Source organism: Maylandia zebra, linkage group LG9 (assembly GCF_041146795.1).
Source record: "Maylandia zebra isolate NMK-2024a linkage group LG9, Mzebra_GT3a, whole genome shotgun sequence".
NCBI lineage: Eukaryota > Metazoa > Chordata > Actinopteri > Cichliformes > Cichlidae > Maylandia > Maylandia zebra.
Window position 1 is genome coordinate 35,011,023 of NC_135175.1, and position 27,185 is coordinate 35,038,207.

Below are 27,185 nucleotides of genomic sequence, written 5' to 3' on the forward strand. Positions count from 1 at the left end.
CTGAATTTGCGTGCAATAGTATTTGCCTGCACATAGAGCTTACATCGTTGTCTGTATATGTCATCATCATCATTCATTTGCTCAGTAATAAAGTGACCGAGGTATTTCACCTTTTTATGAACTTCAAGAGTTTTTTGTGCCAGTTTAAACAAAGGGAAATTTAGCTGTTTATCCTGCTTGGTTCTACATATCAAAACAGCACTTTTAGCAGCATTGTACTCAATGTCATATTGCACACCATATTCAGTACAGACATTAAGAAGATCCTGTAACCCAGGACTGCTTGGACTAAAAACAACCAGGTCATCTGCATACATAAGATGATTTATCAGTGCTTCACCTAATATACACCCAGTGTTACAGGCTCTCAGCTGTATGGACAAATCATCGACATATAAATTAAATAAAATTGAAGACAAAATCCCACCCTGTCTGACACCATTGCTGACACCAAAGGGGGCAGAAATACTGCTTCCCCATTTAACCTACATGTTCTGATGAGCGTACCAGTAAGAGAGAATCCTCACGATGTATTGAGGAACTCCCCGTGTCTTCAATTTATCAAAAAGTTTTCTGTGGTTCACTCGATCAAAAGCCTGAGAGGCATCAATGAAACACATGAGGACAGATGAATTTTTAGCCCTATACAACCTGACTATTTCCTTGAGTGCATATATGCACATGTCAGTGCCGTGCTTTGGTTTAAAGCCAAACTGATTATCCAGAGAAGAGATGAACACACTAACTCTATCAAACAGGATTCTTTCTAACACCTTAGATAAAATACTGGCTAGTGCAATCGGCCTGTAATTATCCAAACAGCTCACTTTTGCAGCTTTGTCTTTCATAACTGGTACCAGTAAAATACACAGCATTGAGTCTGGTAATATGCCATGAATCATAAACCCAGTGAAACAGAGTGCTAAAAGAGGAGCTAGCCTTAAACTAGCATGTTTTAAATGTTCTGCAGTGATGTGATCCAAACCAGAGGATTTATTATCAGACAACCTATGAATGGCTTCATATACTTCATGTGTCCTTACACTTATTGTGTCATTACTCATGTCAAGATTGTCCTCATATGGATCACTTTTTATACAGTTAAACAACGCACTGTAATGCTGTCTCCATAATGCTGCAATGTTATCTGCCCCAGAAACACCTTCAACAGTTGATGGTAGAGATGGTTTACAGTTATTAAGAGCTTTCACCTCTTTCCAAAAATCTGCCATATTATTACACAACATTTTCCTGGCCAAAGAATCTGCTCTCAGCATTTGCTCATTTTTAGTTATAAAGCGAACAGCGTACTTATATCTGGCATTCGCACATTTTTTCTGTTCAAATTCTGGGCCTTGTTTAGGTCTTCCAGCCATGGCCCAACATTTATAAGCTATGCGAGCTTCATCATGGTACATGGATACATGTTCTTTCCAGCCAGGTCTGATGTTAGGTTTCTTATGCTTATATTGTTTATCAAGCAGTGTACCACTTTCATGCAGAGCAGTCACTATATCATCATACATGGAGCAGAGTAAATGTTTATGCACAGCATTCTTACAGTTGACATCTTTGCACAAAATAGCTTCTTTCGGCAAAGAAATGTTGTTCAGATGTATATCGGTATTACTATGATAAGCTAAGAAATCATCTTCACTACAAGCTGACCAGTCTAATTTTATACTGGTAGCAATATTAGCAATATTGTTTCCAGTTGTTGCTGGCATTTGTTCCACATTCACAGTAAAACCAAAAGCCAAAAGAATTCTTAAACACCTATAAATTTCCAGCCACACCCAAAGAATATGCCATATTATTTGATGCAATACCTACGGGTATTATAATGCTGTTTAAAGGTATTCAACCTTGCATATCATCTGTTTCTCTCCCCAACCCTTTAGATTCACACATAGGAAGAATCTGTCTAACAAACCGTAGTAAAAGTAATAAGAATATCCGTGCTTTGTTCCAGACAGAATCTCTAACTATTCCACATGTGGTCTCTTATTGGAATTTCTTTGTCAGTGACATTAACTGGAAAAGAGTATGGACAATTCCTAACAAGTAACTGGTAACGAATAAAGTGAAGGAAGTCTCCTTTAAAATACTGCATAAATTTTATCCTGCTAATCATTACGTGACAAAGTTCAAAAGGGACATAAATGTGAACTGTGGATTTTGTGGAAGCCATCCTGAGACTGTGCAACACCTTTTCTGGATCTGTTCATACGCTAGAACATTTTGGAAAGACTTCAGTAGATTCATTGCTGGACATCTCTATAAAGACTTTACTGTGAAATGGGAAAATCTTGTATTTTGTTTCTTTCGAAGGCAAAAAAAGAAGATGTTTACTTTATAATAAACTTGCTAGTTATCTTAGCTAAATTTTATTTTCACAAATGCAAATACAGTAACAAAAAACCTAATTTTAAACATTACTATAATGATGTTTTATGTTACATAAAATTGATTAGTGGATCACTCAACAAAAAGGCTATGAAAACTATTACTATTTGTAGTAATTACAAATTATTTGAATGTTTGTAATTCTTTGTATCACACCCCCTGGCATATATTAATTTTGTTCTGGTTGTATACATGTTCTGTATACTGTTTCTTAATAAAGTTTATTAAAAAAAAAAAAAAGAGTGTGTGTGCCTACTGGGGTCAGCGGGGGAGCTGGCCCCAGGGAGAGGTCACTTGCCCCTCCCTTCCTTCCCTCCCCATCTCCAGCTGCCTCCCTCTTCCCGCTCCACCACAACCACCCACACATGCAGGACCTTGGAGTAGGGGTATGTCACCAGGGTGCAGAGGAGGCCCCCCCCCCCCTCTGTCCCCTTCTGGCTGCCTCTGCCTCAATTTTATCCCACAACTTAGACATTTACATTACTCACACTCTCATTACACATACATATAGGATCTTGGGGGTGGGCACGATACACGGAGTCCAAAGTACCATCAGGGTGTACACCCCACCCCTGGCATCGTTGCCCACCTCTCAATTTTAAATACACGTAGACATTGAGGGCTAGCAGGAGGGACCATGCGCTTACCTGCTGCTCTCTGGCAGGTAGCTCCATGCCCTCCTGGGTTTTAATTGCACCTTAGAACACACATGCATCAACACTACAATGAGCGGGTGGAGGGAGGTTTGGAGTCTTCTCTCACCCCCGTTCTCTGCGACCTGCTGGAGCGGGGGGGCTAGGAGGAGGAGTTGGCCGTCCGACTGCGGTCTGGAGTGTGGGGCCTCCCTGCTGCTGCGGAGTCGGGGCGGTCTGCCTCCCCCCACCGCAGGGAAAAGGGTAACACCACCTGGGTCTGGGTGCAGTTCCCCCCCTCCAGGGGCAAGGGCACCTAGACCCGGTTTGTAGAGTACGCTTGGGGAGTGTGATCGTGTGTACAACGTCTCTTTATGTCTGTCTCCACGTTGGTTGAGTGTGGAGTAAGTGTATATGAGAGCATGAGGGTGGGAATGGATGTTTGTATATGTGTGTGCCTGTATTTCTGTGTCTATATGTCAGGTTGGGTGTCAGGCGCCACCCCTCTGGGGACATCTTAGGCCCTCCTAGGTATGGAGGCCTATCTCCCCCTACCACCACTTCCCCTGCCAGTGGCGGACCCCCTCAGACGTCGGTGCGTTGGTGGTTCTTTGTGTCCGGGGATGGGTGTCCAGTTACACACCGGCTCACTCCTTGGTGGCCGCTTATCGGGGCCTGGAGCCTGGGGCTTGCTCGGGCCACTTCGGAGGTGGGGTGCCCCCGGCCTCTCGGCCTGGGGCTCGGTCACTCAGGCACGGCTGGCTGCCGGCGGAGCTCACGGGCGCGTCACTGCAACTCCCCCTGGCTTCTGCTCCGCGGCTGCTGAGTGACCCCTCATCTGGGACTCTCCTCAGCTCTTTCTGGAACAGTGGCGCAGCTGCCCCTCTGTTGGTCTTCCTTGGTCTCTTGTGTTCTGGGGGCCTCTGGATGTCTGGAGTTTTGATCTCCTCCATACCTGCTTCATGCCCTGGAGGACGGGGCTGTGGCCCCCCCACACCCTCTAGCAGATCATTACATGAAGGAACCTTTTAAAAAACAAAAAACAAGCGCGTCCATGCTCACAGGTGTACACACGGGTGATCACACCCACAAACTACACCCTTTTTGGCTCCTACCTCAAAGCACACTGTGTTCTGTTGATCTTATGTGCTGCACAATAATGTTTAACATTTAGTATTTACTGTCATATTCCCATATATCATTGTGATGTTGTTTATTCTATTACTCTTGTTCTCTTCTGCTTGTTTTCTTTTTTCTTTCTCAGCAGGTGATCCAGGTGATCGATATATGCATTTTTTTTCTTCTTTTTTTTCTTTTTCTGCTCATTCTGTTGGTTTTTGGTTTTTGCCCTTCTCCCCCGTCCCTCTTCTCAGCTGTTTCTCTTTCCCTCTTTCTTTCCCCCAGTAAAGTCTGTCCCATATTCAGTAAGTGAAAATAAAATAAACAATAAAAGGTGAATCAAATGGACCATTACGGCAAGGCTGGGATGGTCAGTTTGGTAAAGTAAATCCGTTGGGCATCTTTCTTTGCCTTTAGACAACAATTCTGATGGCAAAAGAGCCAAACGGGACAGGCAAAAAAAAAAAAAAGAAAAAAAAAAAAAAGAGGACGCGGCTCATGAATTTGGACACCCCCCAAATGTAGCTTCTGAGTCACGTGACCGCACAGCAACGAACCACAGCAGAGCAGAAAATGGGGCGGAGCAAAGCATGTGTGCAAGAGAGGAGTCGAGCAGAGAGAGCTGCTTTTTCATGAAACGGGAGTAAAGTAGTGAACTTAGAGGAGAGAAACAAACTAAAGTATCGATCATAAACCACTACCAACGTCCTGATCGATATCTGCATCGATCTGCCCACCCTTGTCTCCTGGATCGTAGCTGAGATCAGCGTGAACCACGTGGGTCTCTGCTCCCTGATCTGTTTCCTGTGTTTGGAAAGAGTTGCAGCTTCATCGCGGAGTTTCTCTCGGTTTGTGGGCTCATCTAAAGGTAAGCACCGAGCTAACTTTACTGTGAGTTCAGTTCATGTTGAGTTTAGCTCCTGAATGAGGTCTTCTGCTGCTCTCCTCGGTGTCTGTTCACAGTTTATTGTGAACACGTTGAGAGAAGAGTGAGAGAGTGTTTGGAGAAAAACACCAACTAATCATTAGCTCAGCATGCTGGGAGAAGTTGGAGCAGAAAAGGCTTTTCATTGTCCCTGCAGCTGTTTTTCTGCCTGCACCAAACCTCTACAGCCTCGTTTGTATTTACCGCGTTGACTACATCCACGATTAAAAGACCTTACGCCCCTACAGCGTTATGTACGGTTCAATGTGTGCTCGCTATTCATTGTGCCTTTAGGTGCAGCTGCCCGTACTCACAAAGAAAGTTTTGGTGTGATTCTCCTTTGCTGAGATCAACATGTCTGAAACAACTTTTTTTTGTGTTTTTGATGCAGTGTTTTCTATAATTCCGTCATAATGGTTTGTATGAGCGGTGAAACGTGTTTTACCAAACTTAAAGAAGTCCAGCCGCTTTCTTGTTGAAATTGTTGAACAACATGACACTAACATTACATTTTCCATTTGTATTGTTGCGAGCCTTGTATACCGATAAGATAAACAGATAAGACGAGGCCAAAAAACTGTGATGCGCACACATTTTGGGAGAGCTGCACCTGTTTTACTGAATCAGGGAACAGACACACACAGTGCAGTGCGGACTTAAATCCACATGTGGCAGCACTGAAAGTAAGAGAGACCTTTAACCTTTGAACCTGTCCCTTATAAAGAAGGAAAACAATCACAAAAGTACCCAGTAGGGCTGCACGATTAATCGTTAGAAAATCGCGATCTCGATTCATACTTATGTGCGATCTCATTTCCAAATGACAACGATTTAAAAAAAAAAAAAAAAAAAAAAAAAAAGACGGCAACGATTGTACCGCATTTTGATCCGGGACGTAATCTGCATGAAAACAAGCGCTCACTCTTCCTGCTCAACAAATGACAAGGGCGGAGCCTTATACCACGTGATACACAAGCTGTGCTGTGTGATGCTAAAATTAGCAGGAGAAAACAACGGAGAGCACGTCAGGGATGACGAGAAAGTGACAGGAGAAAATCCGTCCCGGTCAACCACCCAAACATCAATAACGGGAACCTTATACAGCGCTTCCCTATACCCGTCGAACTCCCGCAGGCACAAAGAAATTACGGAGGCTATCACTTATCACCTGACCAAAGATATGGCTCCCATCAACACTGGAAAATGATCAACACCCTAGACAAACGCTACACAGTGCCATCCCGCAACTATTTTTCTATTGTTGCACTACCTGCTCTGTACACGCAGCGTCGAGCAACGGTGGAGACGGAATTTCAAGCAGTACAACATTTTGCGGCAACAACAAAACGTGAGACATTTGTTGTTTTTATGTTTATTTATTGTTTTTATGTTCAGTCTCAACTGTTACGAAGTTGATGTGCAGTTAATAAGTGCAATAAATATTTATACTGGAAAAGAAAATCGTGAGAGAATCGTGATCTCAATTCTAAGCCAAAAAATTGTGATTCTCATTTTATGCAAAATCGTGCAGCCCAAGTACCCAGTGACTGTGCTGGTTGGGATTGTAAAAAAGTTAAATAAATAAAGACATAAAAATGTAAACATTTTAAAATGCCTGCCTCTACAAAAAGGAATGAGATGGTATTGTGATTTTGGGAGAAAATGTCACATTGTTAAAGCCATACAACTTGAAAATGATCACAAATGTACCTGAGAACACGTTTAATGTTTGCAGGTAACAAGGTGATTTTAATTATGTATTTTTGAATATCTGCTGATGCAGCCATGAATGTGGAAATTATGTGATTTCTGAATGTAATAATTTCCCATTTCTGAAGACTGCTTCAACAAAAATGCAGGTTTAAATTCAAATTCAAATTTTATTTGTCACGTACACAGTCATACACAGTACGATATGTAGTGAAATGCTTGGACAACTGCTCGTGACCTAAAGAAAACAAAAAAGGAAAAGGCTATGAATAAGATAGGAAATAAATATGAAAAATTAAAAAGGGTAAATTTAACTAGGAAGGAATAAAATATAAATTAAGGTTAAAAATGAAATAACTGTACAACACAAATTAGAATGAAGGGTAGGGCTGCTCGATTATGGCAAAAATGATAATCACGATTATTTTCACTGAAATTGAGATCACGATTATTTGACGATATTTATTTAACCCTTTAAGACCTACTATAGAACCAAGTCCACCAGAGCTTATATTATTTTTATTTTATTTTTTTTTACATGCTGTAGTGCCATTTGTGGGAGCATTTCAAGTTGCTATACATCAAGACAACTGTTATAGCCCATATTTTAATAATATGTATGCATTAAGTCCATAGTAATTACATAAATTGCAAAAAAGTGCAATAAACTACAAAAAAAATTGAAAATCGCTTTTGTTTTGTTTACATATATTTCTACTTGGAGAAGTTTAAGAGGTTTATCCCTCAAAACTTTAAATACAATAAAGTTGCAAAAAATAGTTTTCCACCACAGGAAATTTATTTTGAGTGTCTTCATAGTTTTATTTTGGAGATACAGCAATTTTTATATACTGCAGGAAAAACAAAAAACAATCCTATGATGCAAATTTGCAAAGAAAACAGCAGGTGCATCATTTCACTGTGGGAAGTGTTACGAACAGCTGATAGGAACGGCAAAGCGTGTTTCTGGAATATTATGTTTTTGTTCCTGCAAGCACTTTTTATGCAATTTTTGCAAAGCTATATGTGGAACGAAACCGTGACCGAGGACAAGCTGATGGCATCAGATGTAAGTACAACTCCTCCGGTTTCATATGCAAAACAAATTATTGCGCTAGCTTACGTGGTTGCAGTGCTACAGGGATTTAAAAATAGTTACGCAAAACGGAGCGTGCTGCTCTGACCGGCTTTAAAGGGTTAACAATGACTTTAAAAAAATAATATAAAATAGTGTGCAACACCACTGAAGTTTTTTTTTTTTTTTAAACTCTTTTCAACCAACGGCAGTCACTCTCCAAATAACTTCTGCTTAGCTTTCCGAGCTTCCCTCGGGTCCTCTTAATCAGCGGTCTCCAACCTTTTTTGCGCCACGGACCGGTTTATGCCCGACAATATTTTCACGGACCGGCCTTTAAGGTGTCGCGGATAAATGAGGGAGGGGCTAATAATCGGCTCAGTCATTTTTAATGATCGTTGAAAGCCCAGATCGTAATCGTGATTAAAATTCGATTAATTGAGCAGCCCTAATGAAGGGTAAATTTAACTGGGAGAATAAGATAAAATATATAAATTAAAGTTGAAAATAAAATAACTGTACAACAAAATACACAATATAGAACTATATAAGAATGTATGAAGAAATATAAATAAATATATACACAATAACAGCAGCATATACACAATAACAGCAGCGTGATTTAAGTAATGAAGTGAAACAATGTCCAGAATGTCCAGTGTGTGTTTAAGAACTGTATGTGTGGGTCAGTACTGTGTGGTGGTGTGATTGAGAGACCGTATCGCCTGCGGGAAGAAGCTCCTCCTCAGTCTCTCTGTGTTGGTCTTCAGGGAGCGGAATCGCTTTCCTGACCTCAACAGAGAGAACAGTCCGTTGTTGGGATGGCTGAGGTCCTTCACGATCTTCCTGGCCTTGGTCCAGCACCGCCTGCTGTAGATTGAGTGCAGGTCAGGGAGCTCGGAGCGGATGGTGCGCTCAGCTGACCGCACAACCCTCTGTAGAGCTCGTCTGTCCTGCATGGTGCTGTTCCCGAACCAGGTTAAGATGTTTCCCATCAGGATGCTCTCTATGGTGCAGGAGTAAAAGTTCCTGAGCACCTTGGAGGGCAGTTGGAAGTCTCTCAAGCGTCTGAGGTGGTAGAGACGCTGACGGGCCTTTTTCACCACGGTGTTGATGTGACAGGACCATGACAGGTCCTGCGTGATGTGAACTCAGAGGTATTTGAAGCTGTCCACTCTCTCCACTGGGCACTCGTTGATGACGGGGGTCTGGTAGTTCCTCTCCTGCTTAGTGCTGAAGTCCACTATCAGCTCCTTTGTCTTACTGACGTTTAGAAGGAGGTTGTTCCTCTGGCACCAGTTCTCCAGATTCCTAATCTCCTTCAGGTAGGCCGTCTCGTTGTTATCAGAGATCAGGCCCACCACGACGGTGTCGTCAGCAAACTTGATGATGGTGGTGGAGCTGGTAGTGGCCACACACTCATATGTGTACAAAGAGTACAGCAGGGGGCTCAGAACACACCCCTGGGGGGCTCCAGTGCTGAGAGTGGTGGAGGCTGAGACATGTCCGCCCATCCTTACTGCCTGTGGTCTGCCAGTTAGGAAGTTGGAGATCCACAGACACATAGATGAGCTGAGTCCCAGATGCTCCAGCTTGGTGGTGAGTGTGGAGGGAATTATGGTGTTAAATGCAGAGCTGTAGTCTATGAAGAGCATTTTAACATAATTCCCCCTTCTAGTGTCCAAGTGGGTGAGTGATGTGTGGAGGAGATGAGAGATGGCATCGTCTGTGGAACGATTTGGACGGTAAGCAAACTGTAGTGGGTCCAGTGTGTCTGGTAGTGAAGAAATGATGAAGTCTCTGACCAGGCGTTCAAAGCACTTCATCACTACTGAGGTGAGGGCTACAGGGCGATAGTCATTGAGAGAAGCAGGGTGGGGTTTCTTCGGGACAGGAACAATGATGGACTCTTTGAAGCATGTGGGGATCACCGACTGAGATAAAGAGATGTTGAATATCTCAGTGAACACAGGAGCTAGCTGGTATGCGCAGTCTCTGAGGATACGACCTGGGATGCCGTCTGGTCCTGCTGCTTTCCTGGTGTTCACTCTTTTGAAGGCTCTCCTTACTTCATGCTCGGAGATGACGAGCACGTTTCCGGTGCTGGCAGTATCTTCCTGTCTGCAGCCGTTAGCGCCGCTAACACTAGCATTGTTGGAGACCTTAGCTGCAGCCTCGAAGCGAGCATAGAAAGTGTTCAGCTTGTCTGCCAGAGTCACGGCCGCGTTCGTCATACCGGTTGTTGGTGCTTTATAGTCTGTTATTGTCCTTAGTCCCCGCCACAGGCTCCTAGAGTCACTCTGTTGGAGTTGTGACTCTAGTTTCCTCCCGTAGCGCTGCTTCGCCTCTTTCACCGCCCTCCGCACGTTATATGACGCGGCTTTGTACGGGTCCATGTCCCCCGTCATGAGTCCCGTGTTGTAGGCAGCGGTGCGGGATCTCAGAGCGTCGCGGATGGTTTTATCCACCCACGGCTTCTGGTTGGGAAACGTTGTGATAGTCTTTGTCTCCACGGTATCATCCGCTAGTTTCCCGATGAATCCCACAACCGCTTCCGTAAACAATAGTTTAATAGTTAATGATGGTTGATAACAGCTTGGTTATTGTACACTATATTTAACTTATAAATTCGTATGTATGTAATATATCAGTGTGTATTTTCTGTATCCCTTTTAGTTGTTGTAAAACTTGAACGCTGTCACAGATGGTCTTGGTGATGTGTTAAATAAAGGAATTTTGTGTTATAATGGAGTACCACCTAATGTGTGTGGGATCGTTATAGGAATGTGGTCAATTGGGGTCCTTAGGGACTAGTAAAGCACTATACAAATACAGGCCATTTACCATTTTACCATTTTTATTACATTTTAATTACATTTGCAGATTGTTTCGGTGGAGTTTAATAAACTCAGCCGTCTACATCGGAGTATATTCTCGAGCATCTCACACTTCTGATAATCAGTTGTCTGCTTGACGTTTATTCAGCTGTGTAAAAACTATAACTTTAATCTCAGCCAAACCGATTTACTCAGGAACAAATAAAATACTAAAAAAAGCCAAACAATAACATTTCTAAGTTATCCAAGTGACTCATATATCATGTTTAACCTGAGTAGTGAAAGACAAAAAAGATGTTAAACGTTTATTTTGTGACCCAGAAAGAATGATAAGAGTAATATTAAAACTAACCGGCTGCCGCCATTGTAGGAAACTGAGCTTTTTTTTATTTTTTATTTTGAAATATATACAGGGTGTAGCATCCCCTGGGTAAAGGTGGTGGTATGCAGGGAGCTCAGTGGTAGGGGTGGGCGATATAAACGATATACGATAGAAACAATATAAATTTGACCAACGATAGAGATTTTGACTATATCGCTCTATCGCGATAGTGCATGTTGATGATGTCATCAAGCGGCGCCTGTTTTGGTCGAAAGCATCGCAGCGGCTAAAACCATTATCATCTGCAAATTATGGCGACAGTCATAGCAAAGAGATGAAGCACTTTTGAAATTTGGGGAAAGCCAAAAACTGCGCTTCCTCCACTTCCGTAACATTGATTCATTAATGTTGAATTCTCTCGCAGCTGCTCTATTCCCATGTTCAAGGTTCAAGGTTCTTTATTTGTCACATGCATAGTTATACAAGTATAACATACAGTGAAATGTAGCCTGACACGCTCCTCGACATGTGCAAAAATTGGGGGGGGTGTAGAGGAAGAACATACACACACACACACACACACACACACACTGGGTGAATGTGCAGTAGTAGCAGCAGTAGTAGTTGTTGCAGTATATTAATGATAATAATTAAGATCTTTGCCCAATAAGATGGATGAGCTCACGTCGCTAACCTGGTCACAGAGGGAGTACCGGCAATGTAGCATCATGATGCTAACGGAGTCGTGGCTAACACCGCTAACTCCGGACACAAGCGTGACACTACCGGGATTTCAGATGCTGCGAGCGGACAGGACGAGAGAGAGCGGTAAGAGGAAAGGAGGGGGACTGGCAGTTTTTGTGAACGACAGATGGTGTAACCCTGGGCACATCACTGTAAAAGAGCAACTCTGCAGCAGAGACATTGAGCTGTTAGCCGTTAGCATGCGTCCGTACTATCTGCCCCGGGAATTCTCGCATGTTATCGCAACAACAGCGTATGTCCCCCCCTCGGCCAACGCGGATGCAGCCTGTGACACTCTCCACTCAGTGGTCAGCAGACTGCAAACACAATCTCCGAGAGCCCTTCTCATAATATCAGGGGACTTCAATCATGCCTCTTTGGACTCCACACTGCCCACCTTCACCCAGTATGTGACCTGCTCAACCAGAGACAATAAAACACTGGACTTACTGTATGCCAATGCTGAAGAGGCATACAGTTCATCACCTCTCCCTCCACTGGGCAGATCTGATCACAACCTGGTGCACCTTGTCCCTGTGTATGAGCCCTTAGTGCGCAGGGTGCCACCAGCCACCCGCACAGTGCAGAGATGGTCAGAGGAGAGCGAGGAGGCTCTTAAGGACTGTTTTGAGTCGACTGTGTGGGAGGTGATCTGTGACGACCATGGAGAGGACATCGACAGCCTTACTACATGCATTACTGACTATATTAATTTCTGTGTGGATAACACCGTACCTACCAGGACTGTACGGTGTTTCTCCAACAACAAACCTTGGATTACCCCAGAAATTAAAGCTGTCCTCAAGCAGAAGAGGAGGGCCTTCAAATCCAGAGACAAAGAGGAGTTGAAAAGGGTGCAGAGAGAGTTGAGGGGACTGATAAGGAATGGGAAGGACAGCTACAGGCAGAAGATGGAGAACCAGCTTCAGCAAAACAACGTTGGTGAAGTCTGGAGAGGCCTCAGAACCATCTCAGGCCACAAACAGCAGAACTCTCTGCCTGGGAGGGATGTGAGATGGGCAAATGAACTGAATCATTTCTTCAACAGATTTGATTCAACCATGAGACAGTCTACAACATCGGCTGCAGACTCACCCACCCCCACTGCTGCTGTTCCACCTCAGACACTTCACACCTCCTCTATTCACCCTGCTCACTCCTCCCCACCCCCAACAACAGTATCCAATACACACTCAACACAAGGCTCCAGCCTGTCTCTCTCAACCACCCAGGTTAGGAGGGAACTGAGGAGGATTAATGGCAAGAAGGCAGCGGGCCCAGATGGCATCAGCTCGAGGGTCGTCAGGTCCTGCGCGGACCAACTGTGTGGGGTGATGGAGCACCTCTTCAACCTGAGCCTGAGGTTGGGAAGAGTCCCACAGCTCTGGAAAACCTCCTGTGTTGTACCAGTGCCAAAGACTTCACGCCCCAAGGACCTCAACAGCTACAGGCCGGTGGCTCTGACATCCCACCTGATGAAGACCCTGGAGCGGTTGGTCCTGGCTCAGCTTCGGCGCCTAACAAGCTCATCACTGGACCCACTTCAGTTTGCCTACCAGCCTGGCATTGGAGCGGATGATGCCGTCATTCACCTCCTACATCGTTCCCTCGCTCACCTGGAGACCGCTGGAAGCACTGTGAGAATCATGTTCTTTGATTTCTCCAGTGCCTTCAACACTATTCTTCCCTCGGTTCTGAAGGACAAGCTGGAGAACTCTGGAGTGGACCATCACCTCACTACCTGGATTTTGGACTACCTCACCGACCGACCACAGTATGTGAGGACTCAGGGCTGTGTGTCGGACAGGGTCGTCTGCAGTACGGGGGCCCCACAGGGAACGGTTCTGGCTCCGTTCCTCTTCACCATCTACACTGCAGACTTCTCCCACAATTCCACCCAGTGCTTCCTGCAGAAGTTCTCTGATGACTCTGCAATAGTCGGCCTCATCACTGATGGGGACGACAAGGAGTACAGAGGACTGACTCAAGACTTTGTGGACTGGTGCCAGCTGAACTACCTCCAGATCAACGCCAGTAAAACCAAGGAGCTGGTGGTAGACTTCCGCAGGCACAAGCATTCTCCACTGCAACCACTGAACATCCAGGGTATGGACATTGAGGCTGTGGACAGCTACAGGTACCTTGGTGTTCATCTGAACAACAGACTGGACTGGACTCATAACTCAGACGCCCTCTACAGGAAAGGGCAGAGCAGGTTGTACCTGCTGCGGAGACTCAGGTCGTTTGGGGTGGAGGGCCCACTCCTGAAGACCTTCTATGACTCTGTGGTGGCTTCTGCTATCTTTTATGGTGTGGTCTGCTGGGGCGGCAGCATCTCTGCTGGGGACAGGAAGAGACTGAACAGGGTGATCCGAAGGGCCAGCTCTGTTCTAGGATGCCCTCTGGACCCAGTGGAGGTGGTGAGTGACAGGAGAACGGCGGCTAAGCTGTCATCCCTGTTGGACAACGTCTCCCACCCCATGCAGCAGACTGTGACAGCACTGAGCAGCTCCTTCAGTGGGAGACTGCGGCACCCACGGTGTGGGACGGAGAGATTTCGCAGGTCTTTCCTCCCCACTGCTGTCAGACTCCACAACAAAGACTTTAACTGAACAAACACACACATCCACACATGTGCAATAACACTAAGTGCAATAATCTTTTCTGGCATCGTTGTATTTTTACTCAGTTGTATATAGCATTCGTATTCTATTTTTATCTTATTGTATATTTTTATTCTATTTTATTCTACTGTATATAGTATATTATTTTATTCTATTCTGTACAGCTGTGTACTGTATTTATTCTTATTGTATTCTAATTTTTGCGTCATAACTTTTGCACTGTCCACTTCCTGCTGTGACAAAACAAATTTCCCACGTGTGGGACTAATAAAGGTTATCTTATCTTATCTTATCTTAATAACTAACCTCGTATTGTGGATGAATGATCTCAGTTGTTCTCCTGACTGAAGTTTGCCCCGTGTACAGCATCCTGCTATACGATTGCATTTGTCCCTGACCACCAGAATCCCTCACGTTAACTTTTAATGAGTGGAAAAAAAGTTGGCGTTCATCCTCCAGCTTCATTGTGCTAATGTTATGCTAACATAGCTGTGTCGCTAGCAATCACGTAGCACAACATTATATATCAGGTAGTCAGACTTCAGTAACCCCTCAAAGGCCACTGCTGTTTAGTTTTCTGTCTTCATTTATGTTGGAAGTGATAGCAGAGCTGTACGTTTGAATTAGTTTCAAAAATCTCTTAGAACATGTCATGTTTAGGTGTAAACTAGCGAGCTAACTTCCTGTTAACTTCTATCTCTGTTAAATTTAATAAATTCTGTTTTCATGGATGCATCGATGTAAAACTTAATTGTTACACCCGATAAAGCAGCAACGCTGATGATTTAATTAAAGATGAAAGAATTTAGACCGTTTTTAACTCTTAGTATTCGTTTGACTTTGGGACCTGAAGTTGACGGAGTTTTGGACCCAGATTACTCCACGAAGCTTTTCACTACGGCAGCCATAATGCTCTGACAATCCATCAAGCTGTGCGGCTTACCAAAGTTGTACTAAAACATTTTTTTAACAGATTTCTGCACGCAGAAATCGGTTCGAGGTCAGTAAGCACAACCAGAATTCATACATAAGGCACACTCTCGATTTTTGAGAAAATTAAAGGATTTTTAGTGTGGAAAATACGTTATACAGAAGAAAAGAATATATCACGATATATATCGTTACCGCACATGCTTCAAATTATATCACCTTATGAATTTTAGGCCATATCGCCCAGCCCTACTCAGTGGCCTTTTCCCTTTCAAGTTCTTGTAGGCAGCTGATGACTTTCTTTTTGTAGTTGCTCCTGGGATTTCACCTTGAAGCTTCATAGTAGAGATGTGCAAAGCAGCCAGTATCTGTATTTGTATTTATTGAGGGGGGAAAAGTATTTGTATTTGTATTTGAGTAAAATTCAAGCTGGGCATAAAAATCAATTTTTTGTGTTACGCTTGTAATTAATGTTATAGTGTAAGTATTCTTTAATTGTATCCATTATAGCAACTATGGATAGGCAGTATTAGTTGATTTTTTTCTTTCCATAAATCCAGCAATGAACATGTAACGTCACTGAAAAGAAAATAACATAACAGCCATTGCCTCAACCATGGTTAAACCAACAACTAAGGTTAACCTTAGCATAGGTTGAAATACCTAAGTAACCTAAATGTACCATATAGCTCGCACAAGTGCATACATTCGACACAATCATTGTTTTAACCTTTTTACCGAACTTTATCGTTACTCTGTCAACAGCCTGTTGTCTAAATTACCAAGCTAACAGAGCTACGTAAACAGAGTGAGCATAAGAGCACCCGAATGCAGATGTCAATAGTGCAGCGTAATGAAATAATCTCCCGATCTTCGCGAAACCTATAAACTGCCTCCAGAACACAGTTAAGGTCCAAAAAATCTATTGAACAAAAATAGTGATGCAGTTCAGTGTTTTTTTCGCTCAGCCGAGCCGTCTCTGTCGCTGTGTGGAGCAGCCTGTGTCAGTCACCTCTTTCACACGTCACTCACTCATCCAGTACTGTTCTGCAGTCTCTCAAGGAAACTCAGCTGTTTCATATAAAGTTTTCCCTTGTTCCCAAATATAAATATTTTTTAAGTATTTGTTCGAAATAAATATTCGTAAAAAAAAAATAATTATTATTTTTTGTTTGTTTTTTTTGTGTGCCTTTCCGAATACTGTATTCTGGTTCGGCTCTACCCCTCCTTCATAGGTATTGTTACTGATGAGTGTCGTAATGTTTATTTGCTCTGCTTCTTCTTGCCAGGGATAAAATACATATCTATACTTTTGTGTCCCAGCTGAGTAACAGGAGGAGAAGAGTCTGGTGGAGCAGCAGAGGAACAGTTTCAGCCATTTGGACTCAGCTCAGCCACTACAGAGGAAACAATGACTTCAACACAGGAGGTGAGAAAAGTATCTCAGCTACACTGTTATTGAAACTGTGTGCACAGCTGGTTGTTAACAGCAGCTTTATCTTTTCCATCCTGGGCTCCTCCATACATACAGAAGCTACATTCACAAACAAAAACCACAGAAGTTACAAGAAAATACAAAGATCATATTTTATCAGCACACATTGAAACAACATCATCATCAGTTGAACTCACAATATTTTTATGACATAAAAGATTTTCCCCTTTGACAAGTCTTATTGTAGCACATCATTGTAGTGGGAAACTATCACCAGAAGGTGGTGGTAACACACCTACAACGTGTTTCTTGACCTCTTTGATTCCACTAATGGAGGCAGTTTCAGTTTGTTCCACGACTGCATTTCACTCACTGCCTCTGTTTGTATCTCTGTCACTGCAGGACCAACATGGAGCGAGAAGTCAGCGCTCTCAGGAGGCCGACAAACCTCACAGAAGAAAGGGGGAGAAGAAATACAGCTGTGACGAGTGTGGGAAGGATTTTACCCGAGCTCAACACCTGAAAACACACCAACTCATCCACAGTGGAATTAAAGCGTACAGCTGTGACTTGTGTGGAAAATCTTTTATCCAGGCTCAACACCTGAAAACACACCAACTCATCCACAGTGGAATTAAAGCGTACAGCTGTGACTTGTGTGGAAAATCTTTTACCCTGGCTGGAACCTTAAAAAGACACCAACTCATCCACAGTGCAATTAAACCGTACAACTGTGATTTGTGTGGAAAATCTTTTGCTCAAAGTAAAAACTTAAAGCGTCATCAAGTTACCCACTCTGGAAGCAAAGCGTACCCCTGTGATTTTTGTGGAAAAACATTCCGCCGTATAGAGTCACGAAATCTACACTTGCGCAGTCACACTGGACATGATGTTTATTTCTGTGATCAGTGTGGAAAACTATTTACAAGAGACGTACATTTACAACAACACATGTTTACCCACAATGAGGAGAGACCTTATAAATGTGACCTGTGTGATAAGACTTTCAAATCTCCACATTCCCTGAGAAAACACCAAAAGATCCACACCAGAAAGTAACTCTACAAGTGCAGTTACTGTGAGGTATGTATTTATATTATTATCTTCTTATTTTAGACTGAGTGTTTGGAACAAGTCAGATCAGTAAACTTATGGAGTTATATTGGATGAACTGATTGAAAAAATGTGTTATTTTCGTCCAGTAAGCTGAGTGTTATTAGTAGAAGCAAGTATCTTTTTTCTTTTTTGGCCTGTCCCGTTTGGCTCTTTTGCATCAGAATTGTTGTCTAAAGGCAAAGAAAGATACCCAACGGATTTACTTTACCAAATTGACCATCCCAGCCTTGCCGTAATGGTCCATTTGATTCACCTTTTATTGTTTATTTTATTTTCACTTACTGAATACGGGACAGACTTGACTGGGGGAAAGAAGGGGAGAAAGAAAGAGGGAAAGAGAAACAGCTGAGAAGAGGGACGGGGGAGAAGGGCAAAAGACAAAAACCAACAGAACGGGCAGAGAAAAAAAATGCATATATCAATCACCTGGATCACCTGTTGAGAAAGAAAAAAGAAAGCAAGCAGAAGAGAACAAGAGTAATAGAATAAACAACATCACAATGATATATGGGAATATGACAGTAAATACTAAATGTTAAACATTATTGTGCAGCACATAAGATCAACAGAACACAGTGTGCTTTGAGGTAGGAGCCAAAAAGGGTGTAGTTTGTGGGTGTGATCACCCGTGTGTACACCTGTGAGCATGGACGCGCTTGTTTTATAAAAGGTTCCTTCATGTAATAATCTGCTAGAGGGTGTGGGGGGGCCACAGCCCCGTCCTCCAGGGCGTGAAGCAGGTGTGGAGGAGATCAAAACTCCAGACATCCAGAGGCCCCCAGAACACAAGAGACCAAGGAAGACCAACAGAGGGGCAGCTGCGCCACTGTCCCAGAAAGAGCTGAGGAGAGTCCCAGATGAGGGCTCACTCAGCAGCCGTGGAGCAGAAGCCAGGGGGAGTTGCAGTGACGCGCCCGTGAGCTCCGCCGGCAGCCAGCTGCGCCTGAGTGACCGAGCCCCAGGCCGAGAGGCCGGGGGCACCCCACCTCCGAAGTGGCCCGAGCGAGCTCCAGGGCCCGATAAGCGGCCGCCAAGGAGTGAGCCGGTGTGTACCTGGACGCCCATCCCCGGACACAAAGAACCACCAACGCACCGATGTCTGAGGGGGTCCGCCACTGGCAGGGGAAGTGGTGGTGGGTGGAGATAGGCCTCCAAACCTTGGAGGGCCTGAGATGTCCCCAGAGAGGTGGCGCCTGACACCCAACCTGACATATAGACACAGACATACAGGCACACACAGATACAAACATCCATTCCCACCCTCATGCTCTCATATGCACTTACTCCACACTCAACCAACGTGGAGACAGACATAAAGAGACGCTGTACACACGATCACACTCCCCAAGCGTACTCTACAAACCGGGTCTAGGTGCCCCCGCCCCTGGAGGGGGGAACTGCACCCAGACCCAGGTGGTGTTTCCCTTTTCCCTGCGGTGGGGGGAGGCAGACCGCCCCGACTCCGCAGCAGCAGGAAGGCTCCACACTCCAGACCGCAGTCGGACGGCCAACTCCTCCTCCTAGTCCTAGCCCCCCTGCTCCAGCAGGTCGCAGAGAATGGGGGTGAGAGAAGACTCCAAACTTCCCTCCACCCGCTCATTGTAGTGTTGATGCATGTGTGTTCTAAGGTGAGAGAGAAGTGATATTGATTCATCTGTTTTAGAAAGCATTCTGTATATTTTGGATAGTAATTTGGGGGGTTTAAGAGTAAGAAATTGAACCACACTTGGTGGTGTTTGTAGTTCAACTTGACCCGGTTTAAATTTCTTTTTTACTATGGATTTAATTTGTTGATATTCTAAAAATCTTTTCTTGTTGATCCCATATTTTGTAACTAGTCCGTCAAATGAAATAAATTCTGTTCCTTCTAGTATATGTTCTAAATATTTGATTCCTTTATCACTCCAATCTGAAAAGTTTATCATATTGTTGTTTTGTAATATGTCAGGGTTCTTCCAGATAGGTGTACGTTTGCATGGGATTAACGAAGACGCCGTCAATTTCAGAAACTCCCACCATGCTGTCAGAGAAGCACTGATGTTGATGCTTTTAAAGCATTCATGTCGTTGGATGTTTGAGCTGATAAATGGTAGGTCTGAGATCTCTAGATTATTGCAGAGTGCTTGTTCTACATCTAGCCAAGGTTCATCTAAGAGGGTGTGTTTTAGCCATCCTGAGATAAACTGAAGCCTGTTGGCTAAGAAGTAGTGCTGAAAGTTAGGCAGTTCTAGTCCTCCTTTATCCTTGGTCTTTTGTAGTGTTTTTAAGCTTATACGTGGGGGTTTATTTTTCCAAAGGAATTTGGACATACATGAATCTAGAGATCTGAACCAATCTTGTGGCGGTTTAGTTGGGATCATTGAGAATAAATAATTTATTTTTGGTAAGACCATCATTTTTATAGCGGCAACCCTTCCCATGAGTGATATGGGTAGACATTTCCATCTAGCCAGATCATCTTCTACCTTCTTTAAAAGTGGGATATGGTTTAATTTAGTTAGATCTGCAAGCTTGGGAGAAACATTAATACCTAAATATTTTATATTTCCCGATTGCAGTGGTGTAGAAGAAGAATTATGGAAGGAGCAATTAATCGGTAGGACTGTAGATTTTGACCAGTTAATTGAGTAATCTGATATTCTTGCAAAAGAGTTTATCAATTCAATCACCCCAGAGATATTGGTTTGTGAATTTTGGAGAAAGAGTAACACATCATCCGCATAAAGGCTGATTTTATGTTCCACGTTCTTGCATTTTATGCCCTTAATTACTGAATTCTGTCTAATTGCTGCTGCTAGTGGTTCAATAAAAATTGCAAATAGTGAAGGGGAGAGTGGGCATCCCTGCCTGGTGCCCCTCAAGAGACAGAAGCTGGAGGATGTCTGGTCATTTGTTCTAACACAAGCTGTTGGGGAATTATATAATATTTTTAACCAGTTTATGAAAGAGGATCCAAAACCAAATTTGTGTAAAGTTGCAAATAGAAATTTCCAGTTAACTCTGTCAAATGCTTTTTCTGCGTCTAAAGAGAATATTGTAGTTTCTAGGTTTTTACTGTATGAGTAGTCTATCAAATTAAGTAATCTACGTGTATTTGTTGATGAGTGCCTACCTTTTATGAAACCAGTTTGGTCAGGATGAATTAAGAGGGGGGTTATTTTCTCCAGTCTCTTTGAGAGAGCTTTGCAGATTATTTTAAGGTCTACATTTATAAGGGATATTGGACGATAGCTTGAGGGATATACAGGGTCTTTGCCTGGTTTTAGCAGGAGATTAATGTTTGCAGAATTCATATTTGATGGAAGTCTGCCCTTTTCTTTAATTTCCAACAACGTTCTGTAGAAAACTGGTGCTAGAATCGACCAGAATTCTTTGTAGAATTCTGCAGGAAAGCCATCTGGACCTGGAGCCTTATTATTGTGCATACTTATCAGGGCTTCCTGGAGTTCACCTGGTGTCAGTGGTGAATCCAGTGCCATTGCTTGAGTGTCCAATAATTTTGGAAGAGTTATGTTGTCCAAAAACTGATCAATTTCTTTTTTAGATGGTTTATTTGTGGTGAATACAACGTTTTATAGAAATCCCTGAAAATGTTGTTTATTTGTATCGGTTCATATAATGTGTTCCCAGATGAATCTTGAACAGCACATATAGTTGTTTTTTCTTTCTTTATTTTTAGCTGGTTTGCTAGAAATTGACCGGATTTATTACCATGTTCATAATTTTGTAGGCGTAGTCTTTGTACTAAGAATTTTGTTTTTTTTATCAATTATCTCATTTAATTCTAGTTTTGTTTTGCGTATTTTGTTCAATGTTTCCTGATCTTGGTGGGACGCGTAGGCTTCTTCTAGTGATTTGATGTTTTTTTCTAATTCCTGAATATTTGTGTTTTCTTTTTTCTTTTTATGTGATGAGAAAGAAATTATTTTACCTCTCATCACAGCTTTCCCTGCTTCCCATAGAACAGAAGCTGATGTTTCGGGAGTGTCATTATAGTCCAAATATGAAGTCCACTCTTTTTTAAAATATTTAATAAAGTCTTCATCTTTAAGTAGTGATATATTAAATCTCCAGTTTTTTCTTGGCGTAGTATTATTCTTGTGCATTAGTGTTAAAGATACAGGACCATGATCGCTGACAGCTATAGGGTGAATCTCAGTGTCTGAAATGTCATTCAGCAGTGAGCTGCTGACCAAAAAATAATCCAGACGAGAGTAGGAGTGATGGACATGTGAGAAAAAAGTATATTCCTTACTGGTGGGGTGAAGGGAGCGCCATGCATCGCAAAGACCAAAGTCGCTCATATACTGTTTGATTATATTTGTGGACTGCCAATTACGCTGAGTTCCCGCTGTATTGAGCCTATCCATGTCTTCATTTAGTCCAAGGTTGAGGTCGCCTCCAAGAACAAGTGTGCCATCTAAGTGTTCAGAGAGTGCACTGAAAAAACCGTGAAAGAATGAGGGATCATCAACATTTGGACCATATACACTTGCAATACATAGCTTTTTATCAAGTATAGATAGTTTAATGATTAAGAATCTGCCCTCTGGATCTATAACTGTATCGAGTACTGTGAAATTAATATTTTTATGTATTAAAATTGCTGCTCCCCTTTGTCTAGAATTATAACAAGCTGAGAACACATTAGGAAACTCAGGTGTTTTAAGTTCGTTCGAACCTCTAAGAGGTCTGTGGGTCTCTTGTAATAGGACAACATCCGCCTGTAGTTTTTTGAGTTGGTTAAATATTTTTAACCTCTTTTCTCTGGAGCCAGCTCCATTTATATTCCATGTAATGAACCTCAGTGTACCCATAGATGTTTGTGTATAACTAGGGATGTATGCTGTGTGCGTCGCTTAGACAGGTGGAGAGAATACGTCACTTGTTCATAAATAAAGAGAAGGAGAGAGAGAAAAAATGTGTGGCGAGATGCTCCCTGAGTTTGACTTTGTGTATGCATAGTTACTAATATGAGTAGGCTTGGCTTAAGTGTGTGTGTATCTTATATGACTGTGTGCGCTGTCTGACTGATGTAAATGTGCTGCCGTTGAGCGCATGGTGCGTATGTGTCGAAATAAAGGATGTTTGTGGATGAGTGTCGAAGCAGGTGATCGAGGCAGTGAAAGGAATAAAGAAAGAAACCAAGGACAGGGGTGAGCAGCATAAAACCAAGAGGGGGAAAAGAGAGGAGGGAAAAAAAAAAAAAAAAAAAAAAACGAGAAGAAGAAAAAAACAGAAACAAAACGTAAACATTCCAATTAAATCACTGACGGAGAGTGACGGTGTTAATTCTGCTATGAAATCACACTTTAAGATGCGATTTGATGCTGGTAAGTTAAACAGATGTTAATGCAAGTTAGTGTGAGTGGATAGGGAAATGGTGCAGCTGATTCTTATCTGGTGTGAGGTTAATACAGCCACGGAGTGATGTTGGGGTCGCGGTGGAGCTGTCCGTCCACGTACAGCCGGTCCACAGCGATGACAGCGCGGGAGCCCTTCTGGATGAAGCCGCGTCGGATTGGGAAGAGGACCCTGCGTCGTTCCAAGATCTGTTTGGGGAACTGGTCGTTCACGCTGAAGTCCGTTCCTTTTAATTCCCTGCCGCGGCTTTTCACATGTTGCTTTTGTTTGAAGTGGCCGAATTTGGCCACGATAGGACGTGGTCTCCCGGCCGTAGCCCGAATGGGGCCGAGGCGATGTACCCGATCGAAGACGATGTTCTTCACAGTGTCCTCCGGCAGCTTCAGGTGGGTTTTGATGAAGCTTTTTACCGTGGTCTCCGCGTCCTCTCCAGCGGCTTCTGGAATACCAGAAAATACCAGATTATCACGCATGCTACGAGCTTGTAGATCGATAACTGTTTCTTTTATTTTTTTATTTTCTCTATTGAGCTGGGTAACATTATCTGTGAGACATTTCACCGACTCCCTTAGCGTGGCATTTTCAGCAGCAAGCGTTTCCACCTGCTGCTGGCTGTACTCCAGGGATTCTCGCAAGCATTTAAATTCTCGGTGAAGAATCTCCACCAAGGACAGCCTTGCGTCGAAACTGGACAATCGCTTGTCGATTGACTCCAATATGTCGGCAATATCTTTGCCGGCTGGCGATGTTGAGCCGGGGGAATCTGCCGGGCGTTGTCTTTTCGACGACGGCGTCTCAGCTTTAGCCGGGGAAGCTGCACACGGGGTCTTCTTCATCACGAGATCCTGAAAGCACTGATCGATGTAATCTTGGAGAGTCTCTAAACTCTCCTCGTTGTTCTCCAGGGTGTTGGAGATTATTTAGACAAATAGTGTTAGTTATAAGACAATTGATAAGTGTATTTGGTAATGCTGAAGCTTAAATGAATTTGTTCAAATCTAAACTACCATTTGCTTTAATTTTCCGCCAAAATCTCCGGTGTCTGACGTCAGTTACAACATGAGTCGCTTACCTTGTCCGTCACTTATTCACTTCTAAAAAAAAAAAAAAAAAAAAAAAAGTAGAAGCAAGTATCACAGTTGTTATAGGTTAATAAGACTTAGGCTCACCTTTTCTCTAATCAAAATAAAAAAGTAAACAGAAAACAAAGACACAAAAACATAAGAAGAAGAACTTTATTTATGAAGCGCTTTCAGACAAAGTTCTGTACAGCTATTTAAAAATAAAGAAATAAATGAAAGTGATGCATAGCAATAAAAGTTAAAAACAATAATTAAGATGTGTAGGATAGGGTGAACTAGTGGGTCTTCAACTTAGCTGTAAAAACCTCCACAGAGGCTCCACTAATATCTTGAGGGAGGTTGTTCCACAAAAACGGGGCAGGAAAAGAAAAAGCACGCTCCCCCAATAGTTATTTTTCTGGCTCTAGGAACTTTTGAATGACCAGAATCCTGGGATCGGAGAGCATGGGATGGAACATAAGGGTTCAAAAGATCAGAGAGGTATGAAGGTGCCAAACCATTTAAAGCCTTGTAGGTGAGCAGCAGGACCTTAAAATCTGTCGAACCTCACAAGGTAGCCAATGAAGTGATTTCAATGCAGGGGTATTGTGCTCAAATGTTCCAGTTTTAGTTCAAATGTGAGCAGCTGCATTTTGCACCATCTGTAAACCTCTAAAACCTTTCTTTGGTAGCCCAGAAAGGAGAGCGTTACCATAATCGATACGTGAAGACACAAATGCGTGGAGAAGAACCTCTGCAGTGTAGTTTGATAAAACTTGTCTGATTTTAGCTATGTTCCTCAAATGACAAAAGGCGGTCTTTGTTGTCTCTTTTACATGAGACTCGAAGGAGAGCGCCATGTTGAACCACACGCCCAAGTTTTTAACCTTGTCCCTGCAATTTATGACATAGTCATCAATTTTCAAGATTCAATTCAATCTTATTTATATAACGCCAAATCACAACAACAGTCGCCTCAAGGTGTTTTATATTGTACAGTAGATTCTACAATAATAGATACAGAGAAAATCCCAACAATCATATGACCCCCTATGAGCAAGCACTTTGGTGACAGTGGGAAGGAAAAACTGGTACTGTAGAAAACTTATACAGTACCAGTGCTTGTTGCTGTTCCTCTACATCAAATACATTAAATTGGGAGATGCTCTTTGTTTCAGGCGATGTTCAGGATTAAAATGTTGAAGGAATTCCCTGACTTACTGTGTTTGTGTCTTTGTTTAGAAGCAGAGAGACACAGATGGATCCAATTCTCAACCCTGTCGTCACTGTGGTGGTGGGAAAGAGTTTCACTGTGACCTTTGTGGAAAAACTTTCAATTACCAGAAAGCCTGAAAATACATCAGCGTAGACACACTGGAGACAAAATGAACTACTGCAAAGAATGTGGGAGAGGCTTCTCCAAACCAAGTGAATTAAAACGACATGAAGTCATTCACAGTGGGGTTAAAAAGCACGTGTGTTACCAGTGTGGGTCATCCTTCACCACTGCAGGTTACCTGCATAATGAGTCCACACAGGAGAGAAACCATACAACTGTAGACACTGTGACAGACGTTTCTCATATTCAGGGACTCGTGATTGCCATGAACTTCGACATATTGAAGTGAACTTAATAACAGTGTGACAAGAGCTTTAAGAATCTCAGTTTATAATCCGAACATAAACAATCCCTCACTGTAAATAAACTGTTTCACTGTTACCAATGTGCAAAAACATTCACTTCATTATCTGCTCTGTGCAAACATCAGCGCGATCCTGCAGGACGGACTGCACTGGATCACAGTGAATCTGAAGAGACAGAAAGATCCTCTTCTGGTTTCAGGGTCAGACTTACAAACCAGATCAGGCTCCACAGAGTTCAGATGGAATCTCCTGTAAAGAGTGTCAGCTGATGTCACACTTGGATCTCATGAGGTAGCTCTGATGTTTGGACTTCAATTCAGGAAGAAATAACATTCGAAATGTTGTTGTTTTTTTTTTTGTTGTTTTTTTTCCCCATGACTGAGCTCGTAATGCCTATTAGTCGTATTAAACTAAATTGTTTTAATTTAAATTAATTCAAATTCTATTATTTCTTTTTGGACCCTCAGAAAACACCAAATTCTTTTTACATGTAGATAGATGCTGGATGCCGGTAGAGTTACGTATTCTGAATACTTTGGATTACTTAATATATTTTCATGCCTAATACAACTATATGAATGTACTATTGCTATGTGATTTATTACTATTATTGAAGGCCACTCGCCATACCAATACCAACTAATTTTTAAATCTTAATATAAAATGAGTAACAGTAGGGTGGACATTAGGTATGGCTTTTTACAGTGATCTTGCATAGAAAACAACTTCTGTATCAATAATATGTTTTCCTTTTGTCTACTTTGTGGCTCTGATTTCTGGACTTGCATCAATAATCCTGAATGTTACATTTGGGAAGCTGCAAGTCTTTTACTTTTTTTATTTTATTTTTTTATTAATTTATTTTTTACGGATTTTGATTCTCCAAAATGTTATCGCTGTCACGTTTAAATGGTTTTCCCATTGGGACACCGTATTTAGTAGTAGTTGTTGTTGTTATAGATATTGTTTTACCTTACAGTTAACTGATATTGTATAAATACTTGAACTTAACTATTGTTTTGATCTTCTGGCTGACTGGTGTTTTCACCTGTAATACGGTAGAGGTGGGGGGGATCGATACAGCACAGCATCTTGATATTTTGCGTTGTGATGTTGTCTCAATACAGTGACACCAAACATCGATATTTATTAAAGAAAATAAAATACTCTGGGAATTACTCTGGGAATACAATGAATAAGGGAGCTCATCTTATAAGAGGCCAACTTTCTGCAAACAGTTG

The 27,185-nt window shown here is 42.6% G+C and overlaps 1 long non-coding RNA gene across 2 annotated transcripts; it reads left to right on the forward strand.

Annotated features, from left to right (window-relative positions):
* The first annotated feature begins 4,741 nt into the window (after positions 1-4,741).
* LOC143420413 (uncharacterized) lies at positions 4,742-26,955 on the forward strand. 2 transcript variants are annotated; one of them, XR_013100240.1, is made up of 4 exons: positions 4,742-5,025; positions 16,648-16,753; positions 17,162-17,842; positions 25,543-26,955. It is a non-coding gene; the product is annotated as an uncharacterized LOC143420413 (long non-coding RNA). The 2 variants fall into 2 exon arrangements; XR_013100241.1 differs by having other exon boundaries at positions 25,546-26,955.
* The last annotated feature ends 230 nt before the right edge of the window (positions 26,956-27,185 follow it).